Raw genomic sequence first — 26,995 nt, forward strand, 5'->3', positions numbered from 1 at the left:
GACTAGGTTCTGGCGGAAGGAAAGCTGTGAGAACGGGTCGTGAATCGTGTTTGGGTAGCTCAGGCGATAGAGCACTTGCCCGCGAAAGGCAAAGGTCCGCGAGTTCGAGTCTCGGTCCGGCACACAGTTTTAATCTGTCAGGAAGTTTCATGGGCTAGTGGCCTGCCGCTAGGCCATCCCTTCTGCAGGAGGCGTGACTTTGTACGTTGACGGCCTGTAGGCGGAACATCTCCCAATGTTTGTTGTTCAGTGATGCGTCTGATTACCACGACTGCCAGTGGAGAAGATGGAACTTGGTGCTGTGCAGAAAGACCTTGCCTCATATGGTAGCGATGCACTGTGGCCTTGGTACACGACGGTTTCGGACACAGATTTGCATCCATAGTTTATTTTTTTCCTGCAGTCCTCTAAAATTTCCAGTGTTTTGCCATATACGGGAGAAAAATAAACCACAGACGGAAACCTGTGTCCGAAACCGTCGTCCACCAACGTAATGGAGAACCACATTCGTAGGAGCCAAGGCGTTTCCCCGCAGCAGCTATCTCCATATTCTACGTAACGATCTCTGAATAACAAACAACATTGCGAGAGTTCCGCCTACACGCCTTCAACTTACAAAGTTAACTTTTCTGCCGAAAGGGGGATCTTGTGGCGGACTTCGGCGCCTATAACTTCGGCACTCTGTAGCGTTGTTGGATGACGTTTCAGGATACGGGTCCCAATCCTCGATTTGTTCCTCAAGACACAAGCCTTCGAAGTTTGTCGTAACATTTCTGAGACACCCTGTAGATAATTTCCGTCATCTTCACATTAAACGCTCACATTTGCCTAGGTTTTCAATAATAATAACCGTAAAATATACAAAATGTTGTAATATGATCATTTTTTACCCGATAATAAAACAGTAGCAATCATCAAGAAAACTTTAATAAATATCCAAAGTTAAGTTTTAAGTGAAAGTTCAAAACCTTTCGAAATTAAAGCAGGCGTGAGGCGGGGCAATGGACTGTCTCGATCATTATCCACTTCTGTTGTTGGAGACAGTAGTACAAGAATGGAGGAAAAGGAACCGTAGAAGAGGAAACAGATAGAGTGAAACTTGGAAGAAAGAGAGAGAACCTTGAAATTCACTGTTTACCTATTTAGGAGAGAACTTATAAGATGGAACTAAACATACAAACATTTCCCAAGAGGTAGCAGAATAAAGGGGATTACAAATTTTATTTGAAAAAAACTTGTACAGGGGTGGGACAAAAATATGTAAACACCGCGAGAAATGCTTGCTGGAAGTAAATTTATATGCTAGCCAGGTCTGCGGATTGCACTGTTGTATTTGCACGGACGGCACCTGTGCAGTGTTCTCAGAGCGTTGTAAGTGTCCGTCCTGGTCGAAACAGTTTTCTGTGTAGTTACGAATGCATTATTTCTGAGCTCAGTGCATTCTAACGTGGTCATATTGGTGCTTGTATGTTGCGTGCCAAGGTAACCGAAGTGTTTCAAGAGGCATCGTATTAATGATTTATACTACATACAGGGAAAATAGAAAAACATCAATCGCTAAGTCACAATGCGGCCGAAAATGTATGTTGTGTGATCGTGACACATGTTTAATGACGTGGACTGCCACGAAAAATTACAGGAGCTCTATAACCAGGGAATTTCAGGACGAGCTAGAATTCCAAAAGAACACGTCAGTGATGAAAATGCCCGTAACAGGAAAACGTGGTTTCGAACCCTTAAAACGTGGACCCTGGAGCAACGGAAAAAAATTTGGACGGATAAATCTTATTGCACACTGTTTTCAACTTCTGACCGAGTTTACGTCCAGAGAGTGAAACTTGGCGGGGATTCGGTGACGACATGGTTACTCTGCAAGTTCGCTTTCCTGCCAAGGCTGATGTGACCCTTTCGGGTGTTCAGGTCCGTCTTATGGTACAGTGTTCCCTAATGCTGATGCTGCGCTCCAAGACGACACAGCTCGCATCGTTCAGAGCTGGTTCTGTGAGCACGAGCGTGGACTGTCTCATGTTCTCTGGCCACCACTGTCACCAGGTCTCAATATTATTGGGCCTTTGTGGTCTACAATGGAGAGAATGGTGTGTGGCCGCTATCCGTCTCAACCATCGTTCCCTGATTTTGCCATTATTTTGTCGGAAGAATAAGATTCACGTGAAACCCAGACAGGACCTATATTTATCCACTTCGAGACGATTGGAAACAGTTTTGAATGTCAACGGGTTTCCTACAGCGTATTAGGATTGCTGAAGTGTTGTGTTTTCGGTGTTTCCATACTTTTGTCCAGTCCATATATCTTCAAGAAGAACAAGTATCCTTTTTAAAAAATTCTTAACTGTTAATACATGTTAGTACAAAATTGAGGCATTACAATATGGTAATGGAAACTGGATGTCCTCATGCCTCAGAACGCCTTGCCGTAGATACAGCCAGACAGTTAAATAACATTGAAAAAAAAAGAAAGAACAATAATTAGAACAATTTTGGGTCCAAAATATGAAAATTGTATTTGGAAATTGAGAAGCGTCAATGAGGCGTATGAAAACACTGAAAATGTAATAGATGCAATGAGAAAGCAGAGGACTACTTTGCATGCCTGCTTAAAAAGAACGGATAACAAGAGGCTTACCAATATTATATTCGACTTCCTTGAAAAATCCAAAAACACAAATTTCATGTTTTGCAGAAGTAAAGAAAGATCTACAGGATTGGGAATAACGCACGAAGACATAGACAGAAGCCATTTATTCAGGAATAAGGTGAAAAAGTCAATGATTTCGAAAAGAAAACGCAAAAGAGAGAAGGGACATGGTCAGAGTGAAGAGGAGAACAATGGATGCCAAGAGCGAAGTAGTTCCCGGAAACCAAAACGAGAAAAAGAATTTGATATGCTAAATCAGCTGTTTCTCGGAGTCCTGAGTTGGCCAGTTACGAATAGTGAAGTAACCATAATAATTTGTGTCCATTAGTAGTTAATACAGTGATTTCCTTTTATTTGGGAGAGTTCATGATCCCCTCATCTTCACCCCTCGGTTCTACACCTGACGATTAACGGCGTTATTTGGGTTGAGTCACACATCTGTGCAAGACAGAATGTATGTGAAGCAGGCAGGTGTATGGGTAAGAACGCGCACCTGCACACCAACGTAGTAAGACGTAGGCGACGTGCGACGTGGTCGTGGTGGATTCCCGTTACTGCTTTGTCACAGATGTCATAAATATACACAAGGGGCAACCGTGCTTGTCGAAAGTGAAATCCACTTTCTATTTAAATCAGAATAAGTAGCTGAAAGACATTCTTCTGGAGAAAAGTTCTTCCTAATCATTTTTTCGTCCCAACTGATTCTGTCGTTGATGGTGTCCACTAATAATCTTCCATTTCTGTGATGAAAGTGGCATGATTGTGATAACTGTGCTTTGCTTCTTCACACAGGCATCACGTTTTCTGTGATTTACGTTCACGTTGACTGCAGAAACAAAAAAAATGTTCAAATGTGTGTGAATTCCTAAGTGACCAAACTGCGAGGTCATCGGTTCCTAGACTTACACACTACTTAAACTAACTTATGCTAAGAACAACACACACAGCCATGCCCGAGGGAGGAGTCGAACCCTCGGAGGGAGGGGCCGCGCAATCCGTGACATGACACCTGAAACCTCGCGGCTTGCAAAAATACCTACAGCCGCAGTGTTCGATTGTTTTCACACGGAACAAGGCTGCAAGGCGCCACGGAAAACTTTAGAAGTGATGACCGTTAAAGTAAAACTGTGATCACCCTAAATTGGTGGTATTAGTGAATTTCTTTCTATAACTTAATACCTTTCCAGCTTGCTCTACCTACTGGGTGGACTGACAAGCTCAGTAGCTTCAGTTGCCGGACCAGAGCCAGATAAAGGAGGAGAATTAGAGTGTTAAGAAGCCGTGAAATAGTTGCCAGAAAAACACTGGAGGCGACCTCTAAGTTTCATTACCTTTGTTATAACACTGAGATCGACGACGATCGATCTAGTCGTATTGAGCCTATAAGCATGACGGCAAACGATTTGTAGAGCTTAGATTTCTTACAAGTCAAGCTTTCCTGTCTTAATAAAATACTTCCGAACCACAGTGACGATTCTCACAAAAATTTCTGAGCTGGCATAAGAGTCAGGACGGTTTTTCATTACGTGAGAAAAATAGATTTTTTTTTGGAAGTTGTAGTACACAGTCCAGTAAAGTTAATTTGGCCACTGCCTAATATGATGTCAACGTGCAGTAACCACTCACAGATGCAAGTGGCAGCACTAGCAGTGGAGGGAATTATAAAGCATATACGGGGCGGGCGGAAAACAGTGCAGTCATTGTCGTAATGCTGAAACGGACTGATTTATCTAACATGTAACAGGGGATGATCACTGACTTTTGGACAACTGTGGAAGTATTTCCGAAGCGGCTAAGTCTGAAAACGGTTCGCCTGCAGCCGTAGTTGAAGTATACCATGTATGGGAAATGGTGCTATCCAAAACCGGTGCCGAGGTAAATGTTGTGTGGACGAATGAATACACGAGCACCTGCCGAGCAACTGACCGCCCAGTGAACCAGGGGGCTACCAACAGTATCTCCTCAACGATCGTTCAGCGAACCTACCTGCATATGGGCCTCCACAGCAGGCACCTGGTTCATACACCATGCCAACTGCTGTTCACCGCCGACGAAGGCTGGGGTTTACACGCCCATACCGATGCTGGACGTCCACCAATCACAATCTGTGCTCCATGAGACAGATGGCCGTTGGCGTGTATGGCGTGAAACGTCTGAAAGCGAACACCCGGGATGCCTTATGGTATGGGACTGTTTTCGTGGCATTCCCTGGTTGATCTCCTCACTCTGGAAGTCACAATGGCTCAACACAAGTATACATCAATCCTCACCATGTCCACCTCTACATGCAGTTTGTTTTCGCTCGGCGCGATAGCCTGTACCAGCAGGAGAATGCTACGTATTACACAGCTATCAGAGTGTGCGTGTATTTCGAATAGCACCAAGATGAGTTTTTACTCATGAGTTTATACTTCCCTGGCCACAAACACCCCAGATTTAAAGCAGATCGAGAATCTGTGGCCACACTTCGATCGGGCTGTACACGCTGTGAATCATGAACCGAGAACCGTGGTTTAGCTGGGCACAACACTAGAGTCGGCATGGCTCCACATCCCTGTCGGTACCTTCTAGACCTCACTGAGTCTCTTCCCGCACGTCTCGTAGAGGTCCCTGCTGCAGAAGGTGTCTATTCAGGCTTTTGACAGACGGTTACGTTAATATGACTGGGCACTGTGCAGATAATGACAGCAAGCACGTGGTAGAGGCGGGTAAAGAGCGGAATATGAGGAAGCGCCAATGGAAATGTTGGTTACTGAGACAGCAGTCAAGCCTCTGTAAATGCCGTGCTGGTTAATTGAAAGTTTGTGTATTGAACAAAAGAATGTAGACAAGTGAATCTAGTACTCAGACATGGAATTCTGTAGAGGGATGCCGATGTCTTTGGGTGTTCTACTAAGTTTAGATAAAAGTGGTATACCCTTTTCCTTTGTTTTACGATGGACAGTCGTAAAGCTTTACTTATCACCTCAAAAAAATCAATCTGCGGCTATGAAATTCACTGTGGTGCACTTTTGAATGTTCAGAAAATATTCCACCTCGAAAACCACCTCGGCGCTGTTTATAAATTATGTTTCCCTTTGGAAGTCAGATTTGGAAGAGAGAGATTGTATAAGAGTCTCTGACCGTTCTTTCCACCAACCTGTCGTCTTCTAAAGTTGTGTCCCCAGCGCAGAAGACAGCTCGTCCGTCGTGGGATCTTCTTCGGTGGAGGCTACTACGCTGTCAGTTCGAACCTGTGATTGTGCTTTTTGCGAGATGCCACTTGTCCAGGTTAGTCTCTGTATCCACAGAGGGCGAGATCTGTACTACTGACAATGATGGTAAGCGACACTTCTCGTTAATCTATCCTGTTTAGTTATTATTCAGAAATTCACACATTTACACTGTCTTGTACAACACTGGACATAGCTTTCTTAATTGTATGATAACTTTGCCATACAACTTCCGAAATATGATACACATGTCCAGCTCTTCGTTACGCACGAGACAGAGTGAGTATTACATATTCACAACTAAGTTATGCCCGATATAAAGTACAACACGTCTGGCTCTGAAGAACATCTGAAACAGAGTGACTATTACATATTCACGTGTAAGTAAGGCACGATACTGAGATACGTGTCCGGCCCTCCAGAACGCCCGAAACAGAGTGACTAGCACAGGCAAGTACAGCACTGTCTCCCAGGCACGCCAAAGCGACGCGAAGGTGTCCGAAGCATTTCGGCTGCAATATCTTATGATTCTCAAAACTAGTGAAATTTAAGAAACAAAAACGATAGACTCGTACGGTAACCATGAGAGATTGTCATACTAAAAACTGAGTTAAATACAACAAAAAGCATGTAAACAATAAATAAGAGAATTTAGGCGTTTTAGCGCCTAGCACCCGAATGTGCCGACCAATTAGAAGCAAGTTCAGTACAAATAGCGGACTCTCCCACGGGCCTGGTACATACTGCACCATCTGTCGCTTGTACCTCGCTCCACTTTTGTACCATCTGCTCCTTCTCGTGCATCAAGCTGCATCAAGGCGAGCTTCTCGAAAAATAAAACACTTGCGGCCACAGCCAGGAATACCGAGCGAGGTGGCGCAGTGGTTAGCACACTGGACTCGCATTCGGGAGGACGACGGTTCAATCTCGTCTCCGGCCATCCTGATTTAGGTTTTCCGTGATTTCCCTAAATCGTTTCAGGCAAATGCCGGGATGGTTCCTTTGAAAGGGCACGGCCGATTTCCTTGCCAATCCTTCCCTAACCCGAGCTTGCGCTCCGTCTCTAATGACCTCGTTGTCGACGGGACGTTAAACACTAACCACCGCCACAGCCAGGAATATCACATGTTCTCGAAAAGTGTAGCCCACTTTAGTTTCTTCATCAGAGGAAAGAGAAAGAAGTCAAAAAATGGTTCAAATGGTTCTAAGCACTATGGGACTTAACATCTGGGGTCTTCAGTCCCCTAGACTTAGAACTACATAAACCCAACTAAGGACATCACACATATCCACGCCCGAGGAAGGATTCGAACCTGCGACCGTAGCAGCAGCGCGGTTCCGGACTGAAGCCCCTAGAGCCGCTCCGTCACAGCGGTCGGCAAGAAAGAAATTAAGTGTGGACAGTACAGGGGGTGATCCAAAATTTGATAAGCCGCAGAAAGCAGCCTGATGACTGTGGCCTGTGGAGAAGAAGATGGGACCTTCTTACTGAGCAAAAGTGTACCCTTGGACAAATGCCCGCAACGCTTCGTCTTGACACCTTCCCATAACGTCGAGATTTTGGTAGTATGCTCCTGTGGCGGTGTGCGCTTACGAACATAATTTGGTAGCACCTCACTATGGTAATCCCCCTCCCCAACAAAAAAAAACAGTAAGCATATCCTTGCCCGATGACTGTCGAATGTACGTCGTTTTCGGCGCTGATGACTCCTCATCTTTCCACTGTTTACTTTGCTCCTGTGTTCCGAGATCACAGAGATACACTCAGCACTCGTGCATGGCGATTTGGCGGCTAGAGAAGTCATCTGAAGTGAAGACGTTTTAAGCCTAAAACACGCATCTGCTCCAAACGGAAGTGGCTCATTGCGGCATACAAGAAACAAACACCGTTCGAAGAGGCCTTGAAGGCCCAACGTTACCGATCGGCCGCCGTGTCATCCTGAGCCCTTAAACGTCAGCGGATGCGGATACGGAGGAGCATGTGGTGAGCACTGCTCTCGCAGCCGAGTTTTCGTGAACGGTGCCGCTTCTTCTCTGTCAAGCAGCTCCCCAGTTGGCCTCACCAGGGCTGTTTGCACCGCGCTTGCCGACAGCACTCGGCAGACTCGGACGGTGCCAAGTCCAACAGCACTTAACCTCGGTGATATGACGGGAACCGATGTCACTACTGCGGCAAGGCCGGTGGCCGTTGCGGCATACACCATATTTATTTTGGCAATTTGCTACAATGCTACAATTGCTACAATGAGGAATGAAATATTTTACAACTGTACACATTTTCTTCATTTTTAGCAGCATTCCAATCCTTCCACAGATAGCCATTTTGAGCTTTCTATGGCATTCCAGAGACAGTAATCTCGTTCTGTTACTTCTCTGTTCAGCTTCTCAACATCTATCTGCTGATTATGTTCAATGAGCTCAAGGTCATCCTCATGGTTAGTAGTATCTTCCACGACCGGTGCACTGGAGTACGCACTCATACTCTGATAGTAATCATGGGAGGCTTGCGCATGTGCTGATGCAGTAGCTGCTGGATCAGTACTTGTGTCACAATATCCTTGCCATGCAGAATAATTCTGCCAATATGATGGGTCATAGTACTGACTGTAATCTGAACTGGAGCTGTAACCACCACTTGTTGCTGCTGTAGCAGTTGTCGTGAAGGTACTGGTGTCAGTGCTGTGTGGTTTCGGCACTGCGTTGCTTATTTTGATGGGTTTCCCCGCCAAGTCCTTTGTATCCATTCATCTGGATAAGGCACAGCTTCTGTTCCTCTTCATTGGCAAACCTGATGAAGCCATAACCTTTACTGTAACCAGCATTGTCTAGTATCACTTTTGCTGTTCTGATTGATGGATATCGAGATGCAAACGTTTTGTACAGTGTGTAATCATCAACCTCAGGAGTTAAGCCACCCACCCACAGAGAATACTCCCGGTCACCTGACGGTCGGCCTGTCGTCCCAGCATGATTTAGTTGAAATCGTACAGGACTGCATTCAGTGCAGCTTCATCAGTTGCAAAGTGCACACAGCAGTAACCAGCAGGCTCCCCTGTGTCTTTATTTCTCATAACTTTAACATTCTGTGGATTCTCTCCCATTCTTTGAAATGCAGACATAATAAAACTTTCTGTCATATAGGGTTCTAAACTTCCCATCCATAGCTGACATAATACCAAGCCTGAGTTTGTTGTCATGACGCTTCTAAAACACAATCAAAACTCACTGTTTACACTTAGACAAAACACAATAGCAACGTTCAGTTCCTACCACTATATATTATTAACAAGTCACCCTTATCATTAAATGTCAGGTAATCACGCATCAACGGTATAAGACTTCAAGGGACACTATGATAGTCCTCTGTCCATCGTTGTCGTTGGGCGGACCATTGTCGGGTCGGCGCGCCTTTCTCTGCTGCCGAGTGAGGGGAAGCTTCAACAGTTGCAGCCGCGTGTCAGTCATTTGCGCTCCAGGCTGCATCGCACTGACCGTACGGGTACCTTTCTACTGGAAACAAATCAATTTCGTGACTCATTGTGGGTGACGTGCCTTCACCACCTTGCACGACGCACGTAGTGGTATTTCGCCCTAAGAGCTGGCCAAAAGTCCACTTTTCAAATGGAAGTAATTCTCTGAATACATAAAAAAAATGGCTCTGAGCACTATGGGACTCAACTGCTGTGGTCATCAGTCCCCTAGAACTTAGAACTACTTAAACCTAACTAACCTAAGGACATCACACACATCCATGCCCGAGGCAGGATTCGAACCTGCGACCGTAGCAGTCGCATGGTTCCGGACTGCGCGCCTAGAACCGCGAGACCACCGCGGCCGGCTCTCTGAATACATAACTTCCTGCGATAGTCTTATAGATGAGACATCGCTGAGGCATTATGTTATTTGCTTATTGTGCCCTGATAGACTGTAGAACTAGTCTGCGTTCACGTCCCGCTTGCCGTGCATCTGAAACTTCTATACTGGCTTGAAATCACACTGCGTTTGTGAATGTGTTAGAGTGTTTTTACTTGAAGCGTACTGAAAAGCAATACGGATTCCGAAGATCTGCTTATGTATATATATTTATAATGATTTTCATTCATATTATTTACTACTTCTATTAGTGCTCATTCTTCGTGTTATAGTTTAAGGTGTTTCCCTGAATGAGTGCGATAGAAAAATAATTTCTCTACTGGAAATGTAAAAAAAGTAGGTGCTGAATACCGCAGTTTGACTTTGTACGATTTTCTGCATTAACGTATTGTCAGCTAACAAATATTGTAATCTCCGAAATGAATTCTGAAAGCATTAAAGCATTTTGTTTTATCTTAGATCGTTCGAAAGTCAAAATTATGACAAGAAAGAGTCCATGTGGCCTTATGAAGAGATACTCTCAGGAAAAGTTTGTAAAAAGACTGAACTTCATAGAAAATTATGTATAATCAGATCCTACCTTCCTTGATGAAGAAAAGAAAGGTTTTAAACATATACTGTCTTATAACATTAACTGGTTCACAAAGAGCGCCGGTTTTCATCTATTAAAATAAGAAGTTTATTTTTACAAAAAACGCAAACAAAACATAGAAACTTGTTCATCTAAGCTTCTGATTTCATGCATGAAATATGTGAGGCGTATGATCACCTTTACTGCACTGACATGCAAGAACTTTGTCCATGAAATTCACTATGTCCATTTCGGTGAAAGCTCATCGAATTTCCTCCTCCAAGTCATGGATGTTGGGTTTTTTTGGCGTACGTCATGCATTTAAGATGACCCCAAAGGAAAAAGTCACACGGAGTTAAGTCACATGACCCTGGTGGACAGCACTGCGCGAAATGAGGCGAACCGGGAACCACACATGGAGCAACTGAATTTTTTCAGGGGAAGTATGGCAGGTGGCACCATCCTGCTGAAACAAAAACTCTTCATTGTCCATTCCCTTTCAGATCAGGGCACAAAAACTCCCTTATCATCGTGCGGTATCGGGCTACATTGACTGTCACAGCGTGTCCCGCCTCATCTTCAAAAAAATAAGTGCCGAAGACGCCGCTTGACCGAAAACCGCACCAAACTGACACTCGTTGTGGATGCGTTTCCCTTTGTTGGAGCATGCATGAATTTTCTGGCCCCCAGATACGGCAGTTCTGCTTATTCACAAAAACATTCAGGTGGAAATGTGCTTCATCGCTGAAGATGATTTTGTCTGCGAAGCTCTTGTCCCCCTGTTGTCCTCTCAGAATCCAGTTAACAAACTGACGTCTCTTCTTGTGATCCGTCACTTTCAGCTTCTGCGTCAGCTGAATTTTATGGGGGTGGAATGGAGATTGTACTGGAGAATTTTCCGTACTCAAGAAGAGCTTACGCCCAATTGTTGGGAAGGTGACGAATGATTTCATTGGGCTAACAACCACACTGCCACGAACTACCACAATGTTCTGCTCACTTCGGTCAGAACGACGACGCCAAGGACATTTAAGACTTACTGTTGAACCCGTCTCAAAGAACTTTTTCGTAAGTCTGCGAACTGTTGATTAATTGAGTGCCTCATTACGCGGTAGAATCGTGCGAAGTCGCCTGACGGTTGCTGCATAACGTTGTCCATTCTGATAAAACGTTTTCACGGTTAGCACACGTTGCGTACAAGCGATCTGCTCCATGGTTAGACACCGAACGCGAGAAATTCTAAGTCAACAATCTGAATGTCCCTGGAAATAGGAACGAATCAAAACGATGTCACAATCGATAAACAAAAATTTACAAGCCGTTTCATAAACGGCGCTCTTTTTGAACCACCCTTTACAAAGTCACAATTAAGGAAACTATGGCATGCTTCACACAAAGTGGAAAGTACTTATTTAAGAATTAACCGTAATTGGCTGCAAAGGACCATTGAAATTATATTTTGAAAAACTCGAGTTGGTAGGCCATCAACGCAGCGTACTGTTTTATATTTTGTATTACAGCTCGTGGGCTACAACAGTTAGTTGAAGCAAAGTCTTCCGGTAGTAGTGTTAAGCGAACATAGTAAAAGGCGTAAGACACAGCTGCTGAGAAACAACCTTGGAACCGCAGAATTAACATTTGCTAGTCAAACGGAGCTCCGAGAATCTGAAATGTTGAGAGTTCCAAAGTGGTTAAAGACATTATTTCATCTTCTACACGAGGAGCTAAATATAGACAAGCATTAGATCAGAATCGTAGAGACAAAAAAAAAAAAAAAGGAAGAAATTTCGACTTTCACAAATCCAAACCTTTTCAATCTTTGTAGAAGCCTAGCTGGAAAGGAAACAATACGAAATAATCCGAACAGCCGATAAGAATGCTACCCTGTGACTGAATCCTAACGAGTGACTGTCATACATGCAGGGATTCAACTACAAGCCTTGCTTAGTCAAACATGTAAGGGATTAATATTATGTCTGGAAGAGGTTTTAAATGATCTTCCAAATCATGACATAAATACATTGGAACTTATCTATAGATGGGATTGTGATGAATTACAGCAAATTCAGTTTAAACAAAAATTTGAAAACAATCATGATCCTAATCAAATGAATTCGTAATTGCGAATAAGGACTACCATTGGAATGGAATGACGACAACGGAAATTTGTGCAGGACCGGGACTCGAACCCGGATTTCCCGCTTATCGCGAGCGGCCGCCTTACCATTTGGCTATCCGTGCACGACTCCCAGCCAGACCAAAACTTCCATATGTCGTCAACTATGCGTCTACCATGCATGCATGTACAAAGGACCTTTGCACCGTAAACAGAATAACACAGGCACTGCAATATCGTAATCATGGTTCTGGTTCAGTCATCTTTAACACCTCTCCAACTTATTAGTCGCACGAATAAAGACGTCATTGTTTGGAAAAATCCTACACCATCATTTCGTCGCTACTACAGACCAATAAGAATTAGCTTTGTTCTTGAAGCAGCTGATATTACTAAAGAAGAAATTGGTTATGTCAAGAGGCAAACTGAAACATTACAAGGAACAAAAATTGCAAGAACAGAGGGTGATTTGTCCATAAAGCGTACGTTGCTGATGACTGGTAGATGCAAAGGTCTGCAGTGCAGCAAGAAAGACACCATCGACAGTAGAATGCTGCATTTGCAAGGCTACCTCAAAACACTTCAGTGACCTGTCAGAAACCAAAGTATTTAATACAGAAGCTCTTCATTTCGGCTTGTCTGTGCTCCGTGTCCGAATTAGATTTTTCGCATTTTCGATGCGTTTGTCCTATGAAATAAACATCAAAAAATGGCAAAGCCATTCAAAAGAGGAAAAGAAACTTGTTCAAGAAATGTTTAGAAATCGATTGGGATTAATTGTAGATGTTCCCAAGCAAGGCTATGGAAAAAGCAATTGTGTAAATATCAATAGAAGATTTTTTCAGACCCTGAAACGTCATTAGAAATAACAGGTGTAGATATACAACTCATCTATCGATTAAGGGTTATTCTAGAAGCCGCTGCCAGTGGACGTAAGATGTACATAAACAATTTTTCTGCTTATACAGCGGAAACAGCAAGATTGTATGCTGATTTATACCCGTGCCATCCTAGGCATCCTATGTGTCCCCACTGTACGCAAGATTTTGGTGCGTGGCCCAAATGTCATTGCCATGCTCTCTTATCCGTAAGCAGTTTACCAGGAGATGCGGACGAATCGCGTAATAAGCACTTTCGTCTGTGCGGACAAAAGTTTACTAGAAGATTCCCACGAGAAGAATGCAGTCTGGAATAAAACGGCTGCTACTGATATCTGATCCATTAATAACAGGTTTGAGACCTATGCCAAAGAAAACCAGAAAACCATTCGTAAGAGAAACTTTACATTTACTGCTCTAAAGCGAAGGATGGATTAGGCAGATCCACCAAGTTGGAAATGACGATAAAGAGGAATCTGGAATATAAAGAGACTGTTCAGGTGAATAAGATTATGAGGCGTCATCATAATAATACATAATATTGTAACTAAGAAATAAAGAAGCTAATAAAAATAGCACAATTTTAGTTTATTTCATGTTATAAAGTATGTAAATACATTATTGTTATACAAATATCTTCTCTAGGATCTCGCAGTATAGAAAATATCCAACATTAATTTGGGTCAAACTTTTGCGGAACGAACGATACGTCTGTTCAGCTGCGCGCTCGCCGCGTACATCTACGTCTGCATGTGCATCTACGTGATTACTCTGCAGTTCATAATTAATTGCCTGGAAGAGAGTTCATCGAACCACTTTGCCGTTCCAATCTCGAACAGCGCGTGGGAAAAACGAACACTTAAATCTTTCTGTGTGAGCTCTGTTTTATTTTATTATAGTATAGTGGTATAGTTTTATTATAGTACAGTATAGTAGCATAGTAGGTGGGCGCCAACAAAATATTTTCACACTCTGAGGAGAAAGATGCTGATTGAAATTCCTTGAGAAGATACTGCCGTCTTTTAATTATTGCCACCCCAATTTGCGTATCATATCCGTGGCGTTCTGTCTCCTGTTTCGCAATAGCACAAAACGAGCTGCCCTTCTTTGATCTTTTCCAGTGTCCTCCGTCGATCCTGTCTGATGCGGACACCACACCACACAGCAATACTCCAGAAGAGGACGTACAGTCTCTTAAGTACGGCCGTTGAGACCCTGCGTGGCGTTGAGTGTAGTACTCTTGAATCCATTGATGTTATATTTACGTAACAGGCGTGGGATCAACACGACAGCAATATTGCGGAAAGGTAAGCCGCAGTAGGCCAATACCCTTCCGCTGTCGGATCCCATCATATGCTGGGAGACGTTTCGTACAAGAGACATAACACGATCTTTTCTCAAACAACGAGCATTCAGATCCTATTTCGCAGTGAGAAAAACAGCGCTAAATCTTTTCTAATTTACAGAATGTAGATGGCATTGATCCTAACTACCTTACGCGGTTGCACTGAAATGGTAATTACTTTCACATCCAACCATGAAGTATGCCTTTCCTTCCTGCGTTCGTGATGTAATTTCAGTTGCCTGCGGTGCAGATGCTCCAAGGTATAGTTAGCTACCGTTTGGCTTGTTGTCCATTGCTGATTGTCGAAAGCTCTGTGACTGACCAATTCCGCGTTGCATTCATCTACGGTACCTAACGGAAGCAATTTGTTAGGGCAATGAAAGCATGCACTATGATAATTATGAACATTCAAAATATAATAAATTCGTAGGTTTATGTTATTTGCAGAACATCAAGTATTTGACTGCGAGAATAAAACAAATATACGCTCTTAAAGTCAAGGGCAACCATCTGGCATAAAAGAGCGTGCTCAAAGTGTGGTAAGCAGACCATATTTGTCTTAATGGGGCGGGTTCTTCGTGGGTGCCGTCCGCGGTGGTCTAGCGGTTCTAGGCGCTCAGTCCGGAACCGCGCGACTGCTACGGTCGCAGGTTCGAATCCTGCCTCGGGCATGGATGTGTGTGATGTCCTTAGGTTAGTTAGGTTTAAGTAGTTCTAAGTTCTAGGGGACTGATGACCACAGATGTTAAGTCCCATAGTGCTCAGAGCCATTTTCTTCGTGGGTGATGTAAAGAATCATTGACAGTTTGTATCTGGCTGTTACCCCCCCCCCCCCCCCGCCCCCCCGGTTCTGTGGGACATTTAATTACGTTCGATTCCTCGGTCACGTTTAGCAAGGGTTTTTATTCGATTGTCCGATGACGCCTAGAACAGGCGAAACGCGTCACATGTGAAGATTAAATAAACCTATCTTGTGCAACCAAGTCCGTTTTTTTTTGTACCTAAAAATGCTTTTGTTTCTTGATAGACTTGAAGGGTTGTCGTGTTGTGTTCTTCTGGAAAATTCCGCAGAAATGTAATGGACCTAGTTGAACGTCATAAATTTATTGTTGACAGGGTGCATTTTCCAGTTGAGTGGTGAACCTCAGTAAACGAAATCTGTTGGCACGAGATTTCATTCTGATACATGATGAGCATCTCTTTCAAAAACAGAAATTAGCAGGAATGAGATACAGGAGCGAAAAATCATCTTTAATTTGTACAAAAAGAAAACTGTAATTGTAAGAGTCGTGGGGCATGAAGGAGAGACTGCAATTGATAAAAAAAAAGTGAGAAAATGTTGCACTGCATTCCTCATGTTATTCTAGCTGTACTAATGGCATCAGTAAAGGAATGCAAGTAGAAGTTTGAAAAAGAAGTTAACATTAGGAAGTTTGCCGATGATTTTTTAATTCCGACAGAGACAGTAAAGGCTTGAAAGATGGAATCCATAGTATCTTGAATAAAAAAAAGTTAATTTAGGATAGTGGAGTTTACGTGTACAAAGTCAGATGATGATGGAAGAATTAGACTAGGAAAAGAGCTACTGCAAATAGTAGAGGCGCTTTTTTGTTAGGACAGGAAAATCACTTACTACGGCAAAAATAAAAAGCAAGGAAAGGTTTTCCAAAAAGGATAAATTTTTCAAAATCGAATATTAATTTAAGAGTTAAAAAGCAATTTCTGAAGATATATTTTGTCTGCAGTGTCACCCAATACAACAGTGAAATGTGAGCGATAAATAGTGTAGACAAAAAGAGTTCAGAAGGTTTTGAAATGTGATGCTGTAGGTGAATGCTGAAGACTAGATGGGTAAATTGAATACCTAATGTCCCACGTCCGGGTTCCCGGGTTCGATTCCCGGCGGGGTCAGTGATTTTCTCTGCCTCGTGATGGCTGGGTGTTGTGTGCTGTCCTTAGGTTAGTTAGGTTTAAGTAGTTCTAAGTTCTAGGGGACTGATGACCATAGATGTTAAGTCCCATAGTGCTCAGAGCCATTTGAACCATTTTTGAATACCTAATGACGAGAGACCAAATGAAAAACCAGAGAGCTGAGCAATCGAGGAATGTGTGCAAGGGAAAAATTGTAGAGGGAGGCCAAAGGTTGGCTACAGTTAACTGGTTCCGAGGGATATAGGGTACAGTAGTTACGCAGAGAGGAAGATACTTGTACAGTATCTTGGAGACCTGCAGCGGACCTATCTTCGGGCTGAAGACAACACGATTAATACAGTGAGTGGGTCTGACGCAGTAGTGCCTTTGGAGATAGATCTGGCGGAGACTCGGTTTGGAGCGCCCGGCGGTGGGCAGCACGGCTATGGCGCAGCGGTAAGTGTAACAAGGCCATAGCGGCGCGGCCAGACAATACAATAGCGCCGGAATGCGGCCGGCTTCCGCGCCAAGACGTGCGCGCCGCTCTGCGCCGCTGCACCGCCACAAACAGGCCGGCACAGATCCCCGGCCCATTCAGCGATTCGGCAGCGTCGGGCCGACGGCTGTGCGCGCCAAACCGAGCGAGATGGCGCGCTCCGCTGGTCCGCTAGACACTGGTCGCTCCCTTTTAGCTCCGCCTGGGTCATTCAAAATTTCCCCGGCTTTCGTCTATGCGTGACCATCAACAGACACAAAAGAACAATTAAGGTCGTCTACAACGACGGCATAGCGGAATAATTATCAGATTCCCCCCAGTTTTAGCTGGGCAAGGCTTTTCTTCTCTTCTGAGTCTGACCCGATGGACCATCAGGCAACGACCTCCTCGTCGCCACTGGGCCTGTGTTCGCCTATCAAAGATCTTTTACAAATGTTTTGTTAAAGCTGGGATCACGCTCTAACTTTCATAAAACGTACCTCAGTACACCGTCAAAGATTTTATAATACATATTTTATGAAAGATATTTGTCAAAGTTCTTTTACATTGTAATATGGGCCTTAATACTGCTAAACATGGCATTGTGCAACCTACATTCCGATTAAAATTACTAGATAGTTTACGTTTGTCACTAGCCACGGTGGCCGGGGTGGCCGAGCGGTTCTAGGCGCTACAGTCGCAGGTTCGAATCCTGCCTCGGGCATGGATGTGTGTGATGTCCTTAGCTTTAAGTAGTTCTAAGTTCTTGGGGACTGATGACCTCAGAAGTTAAGTCTCATAGTGCTCAGAGCCATTTGAACCATTTCACTAGCCACCCGGTTCTGACACAAACACGGCGGGTCACTTCACAGATGCTGTTAATGCGTAAGGCGGGGCAATGTTGGAAGTTGCCGCCGTGAGGTACGACAGAAATGGGAGATTTTCTGTCGACAGCTGATTTTAAATGACACAGGCAGATTCCAAACGAGAAAATAATGGTAGGAAGAAAGATAAGAACATATCAAAAATGTCAATACGATGATGAAAATGCCGCAGCGAAGTATTAGATATAAAAAAAAATACTTTTAAACCAGTGAATTGAATAAAAATTTGATTAGATTTACAAATACAATACAAATTCTCTACATTTGACGAGATTCGAGTATGCGATCCTTTACACGTCAGGTTTACACGCTACCCGTTGCACTATGCCTCAACAATGGGTTACGCAGCTATGTTTTTAAATGTGGTTACCCAGTCCCATCGATGAATTGCAGCCTTCAAAGATTCGGCTTTCACGTAGTGACGTGTGAAGTTTATCTGATGTAAGCCGATCTCTATGGTTACGTAACTATGTATGTGACGCTGATTCGCGTCTCGTGCGGAAGTATCTCGTAGTGTTTGGTCAGTGCTGCGTATGAAACGTGCGTGTTTCATTAGCTTCTTTGGCGGTGTGTTGTTTTTGTGTGGTTATCGTGAGTGTTGAAAAACGATGTAAAAGAGCCGGTATCATGATTCGGGATCCAAACACATCAAGAAAGAAAGCCGGTCTAGGAATTCGAAGTGAACTCACCAAATGTTGTGACAGTTTGGCAACGACGAAGGGTTCGGACGTGACGTTGAGCGATCTGATTCGAGGAAACCAGCTCCATCGTGTTAAGTGTCAACTATCGAGTAATATTAATTGGACAATAGAGCTGCTGACTGCGTATGGCTGCAGTGCTCGTAACCCGCAACCCCCTCTTAGATCTTTCTTATTCAGCCCTGTGCTATTCTGACGACACGCCTGCGGAAGAGTCTGTCCTCTGTCATTTATACGTTTTTAACAGTATTATAGACATTGGCTCACGGTGGTCATGTAGTTCCACTTTATGAACACACGTGTGGTAGTTGACGGCAGAACAGAGCTTCTGCATTTGATCCACTTCCTCATCCTCAGTCCTGCGATGTGCTACATTGTTACGTGCCTTTTGCCTCCTGCTTGCGCTACACATTTCTCACCCTACCAACTTGTTAAGTGTTTATGTGTCTGTGTTTTCTTACACAAGACTGTTTATTTTCTTTCTTTTTTTTTTTTTTGCTACTGCCTTTATCCCGCATTGTGCGCAGGGTCGGCAGGGTTAAGTACGGGTTTGGGGTGGTTAATTTTAAGGGGTGGCCGGATGCCCTTCCTGCCGCCACCCCATATCCCCCCGAGACGGAATCAGTGTACCCCAGCTGTCTGCGTCTGGTGTAAATCGTGAAATAGTGTGAATGTGTTTCAAATGTCTGTGAGTCGTGTAACTGAGGCGGGACGTGGGGACCAGCCCGGTATTCACCTAGTAGGATGTGGAAAACCGCCAAAAAACCTCATCCAGCCTGGCCGGCACACCGGCCATCATCGTTAATCCGCCTGGCGGATTCGATCCGGGGCCGGCGCGCCTACCCGAGTCCAGGAAGCAGCGCGTTAGCGCTCTTGTTTTTGTTCGCTTATGTTCGTTGCATCTGCTCGGGGCGGACGTCGTAAGACATCTATTTAAGCTCGTTGTTGATCTGTTAACTCAGTTTTTTTATTACAGAGGGCACGTTGCCCTCTGACCGAACACGCTGAGCAACCATGCCGGCTGAGCTCTAGGCTACCCTGGCGGGTTTTTCTTACACAGGACTGTATGAGCAGTTTTTTCGTAGTCACAACTTAATGATACTTACTGGGCTTGACCTTAACAGTGTCAAAATCTTTGTAATAGTTGCCGTTCTTTGAGATTACCTTCTTACACTTCTTGCAATTGCAAGCTGCGAAAGTATTATAATACACATATATATTTAGGAGCATATATTAATATTTCAATGTAACTTTAGTACAATATACAGTATATTTTCGAAATTTTGGTTTTGTTGCTTGGTTTAGCTTCCAGTCAACATTTTTCTCCTTTGTTGACGTCATTGTATTACTCTTAACCCACGCTATAAGAACTGATTATATTTTAGCTACAATTTTGAAGCAAATTTTTTCAGCTGGATTCTCTGTGTTCGTGACATTTGCACCACAGGAGCTGGAAAATGGTCTTCCACCTAAGCAGATCGTTTATTAAAGAATACTTTATCAGCAGTTTACGTGTTACATGATGTCATTTCTGTGGAGCTAATGAGTTGTATTTGCCCCAATCCACACAAGTATGTTGCTAGAGATATGCATAGTAAATGTTAAGTGTTGTGTTTCAAGACTCGTACGATGAAGGGCTAGAAATTTTCCATGTTGTCAGGTTTTTCAGAGCGTTTAACTATTTGCTTGCGATATACTGCTACAGTGTTCGACTGCCGAACTTCCATCGTGCCTTATCCCAACATACGGCGCAGTCCAGTCAACGAACGACAATTAGGGTAAAAAAGTCATCTAGACGTAAATTTTTGTACGGTGGTAGGAGGAAGTTTCTTGAAAAAATACTAAATTCCCCACCGCTTGGGTGGGAGCAAGAGAGTGGGGTGACGAGAGTTTAAAGTTAACTTTTTTATTTTTTCCTCGAATAATCAAAAAGCTCGGCTTCTAGCGTAAATATTTTTCGGTACAAGATTAAAGTAAATTAAATTTCCTACAATAAAGGTCCCATTCGTCTTTCTCTATAACTAATAGTTTCCTCCTTGCAGGAAACTGAAAAATCGCAGATTATTATAATAGTGTTTTAATGGTATAACACCAGTGTTTACTATTGAATTAAGTAGATTTTGAACAAATATTAAGTATATGTGTACTGCATCTAAAGCCCGCCCGGCTAGCCGAGCGATCTAATGCGCTGCTTCCCGAGCCGGAAGGCGTTCCGGTCCCCAGCACGAATCCGTTCGACAGATTAGTGTCGAGGTCCGGTGTGCCGGCCAGCCTGTGGATGGTTTTTAAGGCGGTTTTCCATCTACCTCGGTGAATGCAGGCTGGTTCCCCTTATTCCGCCTCAGTTACACCACGTCGGCAATTGCTGCGCAAACACTGTTTCCACGTACGCGTACACCATAATTTACTGTACCACGCAAACATTTGGGGTTACACTCGTCTGGTATGAGACGTTCCCGGGGGGCTTCACTGGGGGCCGAACCGCACAATAACCCTGGGTTCGGTATGGGTCGGTGGTGAGGTGGGTGGACTGTTGTGGCCTTGTGAACCACTGAGGCTACGAAGGGACGAAGCCGCTCCGTCGTTTCTAGGTCCGCGGTTTAATACGCAACACACACAATACACACTGCATCTAACAAGGGGAGGCCGCCAGTTGTGAAATTCAGATTCGATTCATACTGCGCATAATAAAAGCTCATGGCCAGAGGTGTAATGTGGCAAAGCACCAAGATGCACTTCTCAGCCGTTGTCGAGAAAATCGACAGTTAAAAGAAACCGTTGCGGTGAAGTACTCTCTACGATTAGGAGTTTACAACGTTGTGGCGCAGCGGTAAGCGCTCGGGTTCGTAATCCGAAGGTCGCCTGATCGAATCCCGCGCCATGCAACTTTTTTTATTATTTGTTTTTTTGTAATTCAAATGTATATATATATATATATATATATATATATACATATATAATTCCCGGCAATCAGTTGCAGCAATTATGCATATAATGAGTTGTTGAAAGTCGTTTGTCGTGGAAAAATAATACTTGAAATAAAACACAATATCACAAATAATATTCAAGTGGATACAATTTATTGATAAGTTCGGTATACACTTGCACATAATTAACAATTAGTGACCAGAAGTAGCTGGAGCATCGCACGAACCAGAGTGATAGCTATCATAGAAACATGGAAAGCAGAAAACAGCACGACATCGAGCACATCTGATAAACGAAGCGTTTTTACAAGAACAATTGTTTTTTAAATTATCTGTTGGGAAAAACACCTGATTGACGTTCTGAAAAATTGTTCTATCGTTCGTCAGGTTTGATGCATACCACGCGTATCGTATCATATCGGCAAAAATCGGAGAAGACAATTGGTGGTGGACGATGGATTGGATTTATTTCAAGTGTATGTACTCGTATATACATTTGAATTACAAAAAAAAAATCAAATAACAAATAAAAGTTGCATGGCGCGAGATTCGATCCGGCGACCTTCGGATTACGAACCCGAGCGCTTACCGCTGCGCCACGACGCTGTAGAAAATTATTAAGCGTAGAGAGTATTTCACCGCAACGGTTTCATTTAAATGTCGATTTTCTCGACAACGGCTGAGAAGTGCATCTTGGTGCTTTGCCACATTACACCTCTGGCCATGAGCTTTTATTATGCTCAGTATGAATCGAATCTGAATTTCACAATTGGCGGCCTCCCCTTGTAAGTGCAATAAGGCCGTTATTAAGTGATAAATTGTGTTCTGGGGCCGTAACCCGAGGATGGGGGCAGGGGTGGAAGACAGAAGCGCGAGGGCAGGTACCTGTAGGTTGTCGGATTGTGGACATGCGCTTGCCTCCGTACATGCTAACTGAAGAGTGAGCAGGTGATTCCCCACTCTATCTACCCCACTACGTTACTAGAAGCAACTACAATGTGTTTCATAACTTCATACCGCCGATTCTCCGTAGAGCACCTTATGAATGACTGGCGACGCAGTGCCCATACGTGCCCGGGGAGTGTTTATTTTCCACAAAGTGCATTAACCTTATGGATATGAGTTACTAATAATGCTAAAGCAGGAAACGCGTACGGACGGAACTACGCATATTTCTACACACTGTTCTACACTGCTGGAGGGGAAATTGAGTCTTAGGCATACCGTACGCCGCGCGGGATTAGCCGAGCGGTCCAAGGCGCTGCAGTCATGGACTGTGCGGCTGGTCCCGGCGGAGGTTCGAGTCCTGCCTCGGGCATGGGTATGTGTGTTTGTCCTTAGTATAATTTAGGATAAGTAGTGTGTAAGCTTAGGGACTGATGACCTTAGCAGTTAAGTCCCATAAGATTTCACACACATTTTTTTTTTTCATCCTGTACAGTAGCTGTAGCGTCCTTCCGGGAAAAGCGACTTCTCCCACCATGAGCGCTGCTTGCTTTTCATTTTGCAGACTAGCTATTACTCCCCAACATTTCCTGTTTAGTTTTCTTATATGAGCAGACAAAATAACTTCACTGAGCTTGTATTTATACTGTGGAGCTATGTTCAGTTTATTAAATGAGTAGTTATTTGCACTTTTGAACTGAGTTGTGATGTAAAATATGTTCCTATAGACAGTGGCTGAGAAATGTATAATTTGTAAGTGTGATGATGTCAGTGACCTTTGTTGTGTTGGGAGGTAAGGGATTGAATTCGTAAATGTGGCACCCAGCTGCTGTATATCATCGACAGCGTATTGCAAAGCTGGGTAATTGTGTTACAGTCAGTTGGCGGTGAATTAATGAATGACCACAAAGTTACTGCTCTCTTTTCACCGTTAATTTTGTTACTAGTAGACTGCATAAATCCCTACCACTTAGAAATTGCTCGTACTTTAGAACGGGCTGCAATGATTTTGTTAAAATATCAGAAGCCGGCCGCAGTGGCCGAGCGGTTCTAGGCGCTTCAGTCGCAGGTTCGAATCCTGCCTCGGGAATGGATGTGTGTGATGTCCTTAGGTTAGTTTGGTTTAAGTAGTCCTAAGTTTTAGGGGACTGATGACCTCAGAAGTTACGTCCCATAGTGCTCAGACCCATTTGAACAATAATATAAGAAGTTTCTGAACACCTATGTGACCTACTTCTGTTGCAGAGGGAGACAATTGAAGCCTCTGGGTCCCAGCTCTTGGGAGAGCTGATGCTGGGGTGATGCATTTTATACCCCTAATGCTTTGAAAACTGTTCCAGCCAGTAATAGTGGAGACAATTAAATCGACATTGTCTAATACATATCGACAGCATGTTACTCTTGGACGGGCTCTTCATATAGCTCCAGCTGTTGATATTTTTTTAACATAGTAGCTCACTTAACAAGTACTCATTTAATAAAATGGAAATAATTCCACTACTCACATGAGAGAACTGGACAGGAAATGCTGGGGAGTTACAGTCAGTGTGAAAAATGAAAGACGAGCACCGCTCGTGGTGGGGGAAGTTTCCTTCAGCCGGAAGATCGCTACAGCTGCTGTACTGGATCACTAAGAATCAATTTCCCCTCTAGCATTGTAGAATAGTGTGCAGAGGTTTACGTAGATTCTGTCTCTATGCGTTTCTTCCATTACTACTATTAGTAACTCAAGGTGCGCTGCCGAATGGTCAGTGTAACTTTGTGAAATACACTGTTGTTGCTTCTTGTGACGTAACAGGGTTAAGCGACAGTGGGCAATCATTTGCTTCCTCTTCGGTTAGAAAACATTAGGAGGAAGTAAGTGTACGAGAACAATCCGCAGACCTACCTTACCTCACGCTACTGCCCTTCACCTCCACCCCTTGCACCTGTTACACCCCCAGAACACAATTTACTCATTAATACTGCTGTACTGCTCTTAGACCTGGTACAAAATTTAATATTCGTTCTTAACTCACTTTATTTGACAGCAAGGAGTAATTTTGTATTGTTAAAACACTATTTTTAATAAACTACGGTTGTTCTATTCCCTTCATGGAAGAAACTATTAGTCCTAGAGAAAAACCGAATAGGACCTTTTTTGTAGGTTCACTGTGGACTAGTGTGCGCGGTTCTGTTGTAGGCCCATTTAGACGTACCTAATACTTATTGTAGGTCATAATTAATTGCAGATAGAAATAAGGAGGTCTTGGTGCACTTCTGCATGTCCTTTGCCACAAATTATACCCCTTTTCTTTCTCATCCGTTGCCGCTTCTCTGTGGAAGTTATTATTAATGTATTCGTAATTTTGTTACCTGAGATCTTAGACGGGCGGTATATAATGGGATGAACTTGACACAGACGATACATAATGGGATCAACAGTTTTTTTACTTAATGGGATCAACAGTATTTTCATTCCTGTCACAAAACCTGTTTTTCGATTTGACTGATCACATTATTGCAAGATATTCTTAAGGCTTTCACTCGGTCTGATTTTTCGGCATGTTTAACACTCTCTCGTCATACAAAGAAAAATGTGACCGAAACTTCCTGGCAGATTAAAACTGTGTGCCCGACCGAGACTCGAACTCGAAGAGCACTGGCCCGCGAAAGGCAAAGGTCCCGAGTTCGAGTCTCGGTCGGGCACACAGTTTTAATCTGCCAGGAAGTTTCATATCAGCGCACACTCCGCTGCAGAGTGAAAATCTCATTCTGGAAAAATGTGACCATTAAACATAGTAACTACTGCTTATGGGAATAATAAAATTTATTTATTGCGACTGCAATTTCGGATATTCGTGCTTTGGTTTTATAGTGGCCATCTGCAGTCCAAGTGGGACGGTACGAACATGAGAATATAAACATGTTTCTGTCACGGCATTGGCATGATTTTACTTGCTTGGAGTTTGAAATAACGGCTACACACACACACACACACACACATATATATATATATATATATATATATATATATATATATATATATATATATATATATGTGTGTGTGTGTGTGTTTGTGTGTGTGTGTGTGTGTGTGTGTATGTGTGTGTGTACATAGTAGCATAGGCGAAATTACTGCTTGTGCACTGAGAGGGATTCGATACATGATACATGAGCAGTGGTCCAGTGCAGCATTTAAAAACTTTTTTAAACAGCTCTTGTGTTGACAAGTGCTGCTTTCTCGGTATTTCACCAATGAATTGAAGAGTGCATGTAATTTGCTTTATCTGCAAATGAACTTATGTCATAGCTTTCATACACAAACGCATTGGCCCACCTTAGTATTTGTATTACGCAACATAGCTATTATGTCTCTGTAAGTCCATCCTTATACTGAAGGTCGGAGGACGTCGGCTGTTCAATATAAAATGTCGAATCAAAACACCTTTCCATCGTCTAAATTTCCAGTTGTTATTTTATTAAAGCAACTAGCTTCAGCGCTGCATTACACCATCTTCAGGTCCCTGACAGACCTGTAGGAAGATTGGCACCTCTCTTCCAGTCAAAACAGCGGCCAGAATTCAGTGACTGGTATCCGTAGATTTCACACGGCGATCCGTTCGATAATCACTTCCCGGCCTGACAATCGGCAAGTTATGATTGGAAGAATGGCCGTCGAGTATAAATCAGCGGAAGTCAGTCACTTAACAGTCGGAAAGTGATGATCGAAGGGATCACTTAGTTAATTAGAAATCTACGGATACCAGTCACTGAATGTTGGCCCCTATTTTGACTGGATCAGAGATGGGAAGCTTTCTACACGTCAGTCAGGGGGCCTGAAGATTGGCAAATTTAGAAGACTGAAAGATGCTTTCATTTGACATTTTGTAGCGTATTATGATTCGTTATTGACGTAGCCAAAGCAAACTAAATTTTTAGGAGCGCTTAACTATAAATTTCTCTGCCTTGAGAGCCGGCCACTTATTGCACTGGGCTAATGGTTCAAATGGCTCTGAGCACTATGGGACTTAACTTCTGAGGTCATCAGTCCCATAAAACTTAGAACTACTTAAACCTAACTAACCTAAGGACATGACACACATCCATGCCCTGGGCAGGATTCGAACCTGCGACCGTAGCGGTCTCGCGGTTCCAGACTGTAGCGCCTAGAACCGCTCGGCCACCCCGGCCGGCGCACTGGGCTAATATTTTGTAAATATCTGAGAGAATGCAATCAGTTCTTGGGGAATAAAACTTCCTCGTATATAACGACTTCATCATTGCAATATATTGTAGATGTGACCGTTTTTAAAATTTCATGATATTGTGCAATCAGAAATTTGTACGATAACCGCTAATGCCTTACTTCACTATAAAGCAAAAGTCGATGTAAACCATCGGTTCTAACATCGTCAGGGAGTTTGAAAACCTTACGGCAGCCCCAGTGCCGCCTGTATTTCGCTCGCAGTCCTACACAGCATAATAATTTGTTAACTCTGATTGAGGTTGGTCGATGAAACAG

The 26,995-nt window shown here is 43.5% G+C and overlaps 1 protein-coding gene and 1 pseudogene across 1 annotated transcript in view; one reads left to right on the forward strand and one right to left on the reverse strand.

Moving 5' to 3' along the window:
- The window catches only part of LOC126195163 (autophagy-related protein 16-1-like), a 651,919-nt gene that overhangs the window by 21,269 nt on the left and 603,655 nt on the right, over positions 1 to 26,995 (forward strand). The gene's annotated exons all lie outside the window — the stretch shown is intronic.
- Positions 8,144 to 9,136, reverse strand: LOC126195162 (tRNA selenocysteine 1-associated protein 1-like; annotated as a pseudogene).

The sequence above is a fragment of the Schistocerca nitens genome, chromosome 7 (genome assembly GCF_023898315.1).
Source record: "Schistocerca nitens isolate TAMUIC-IGC-003100 chromosome 7, iqSchNite1.1, whole genome shotgun sequence".
Lineage (NCBI taxonomy): Eukaryota > Metazoa > Arthropoda > Insecta > Orthoptera > Acrididae > Schistocerca > Schistocerca nitens.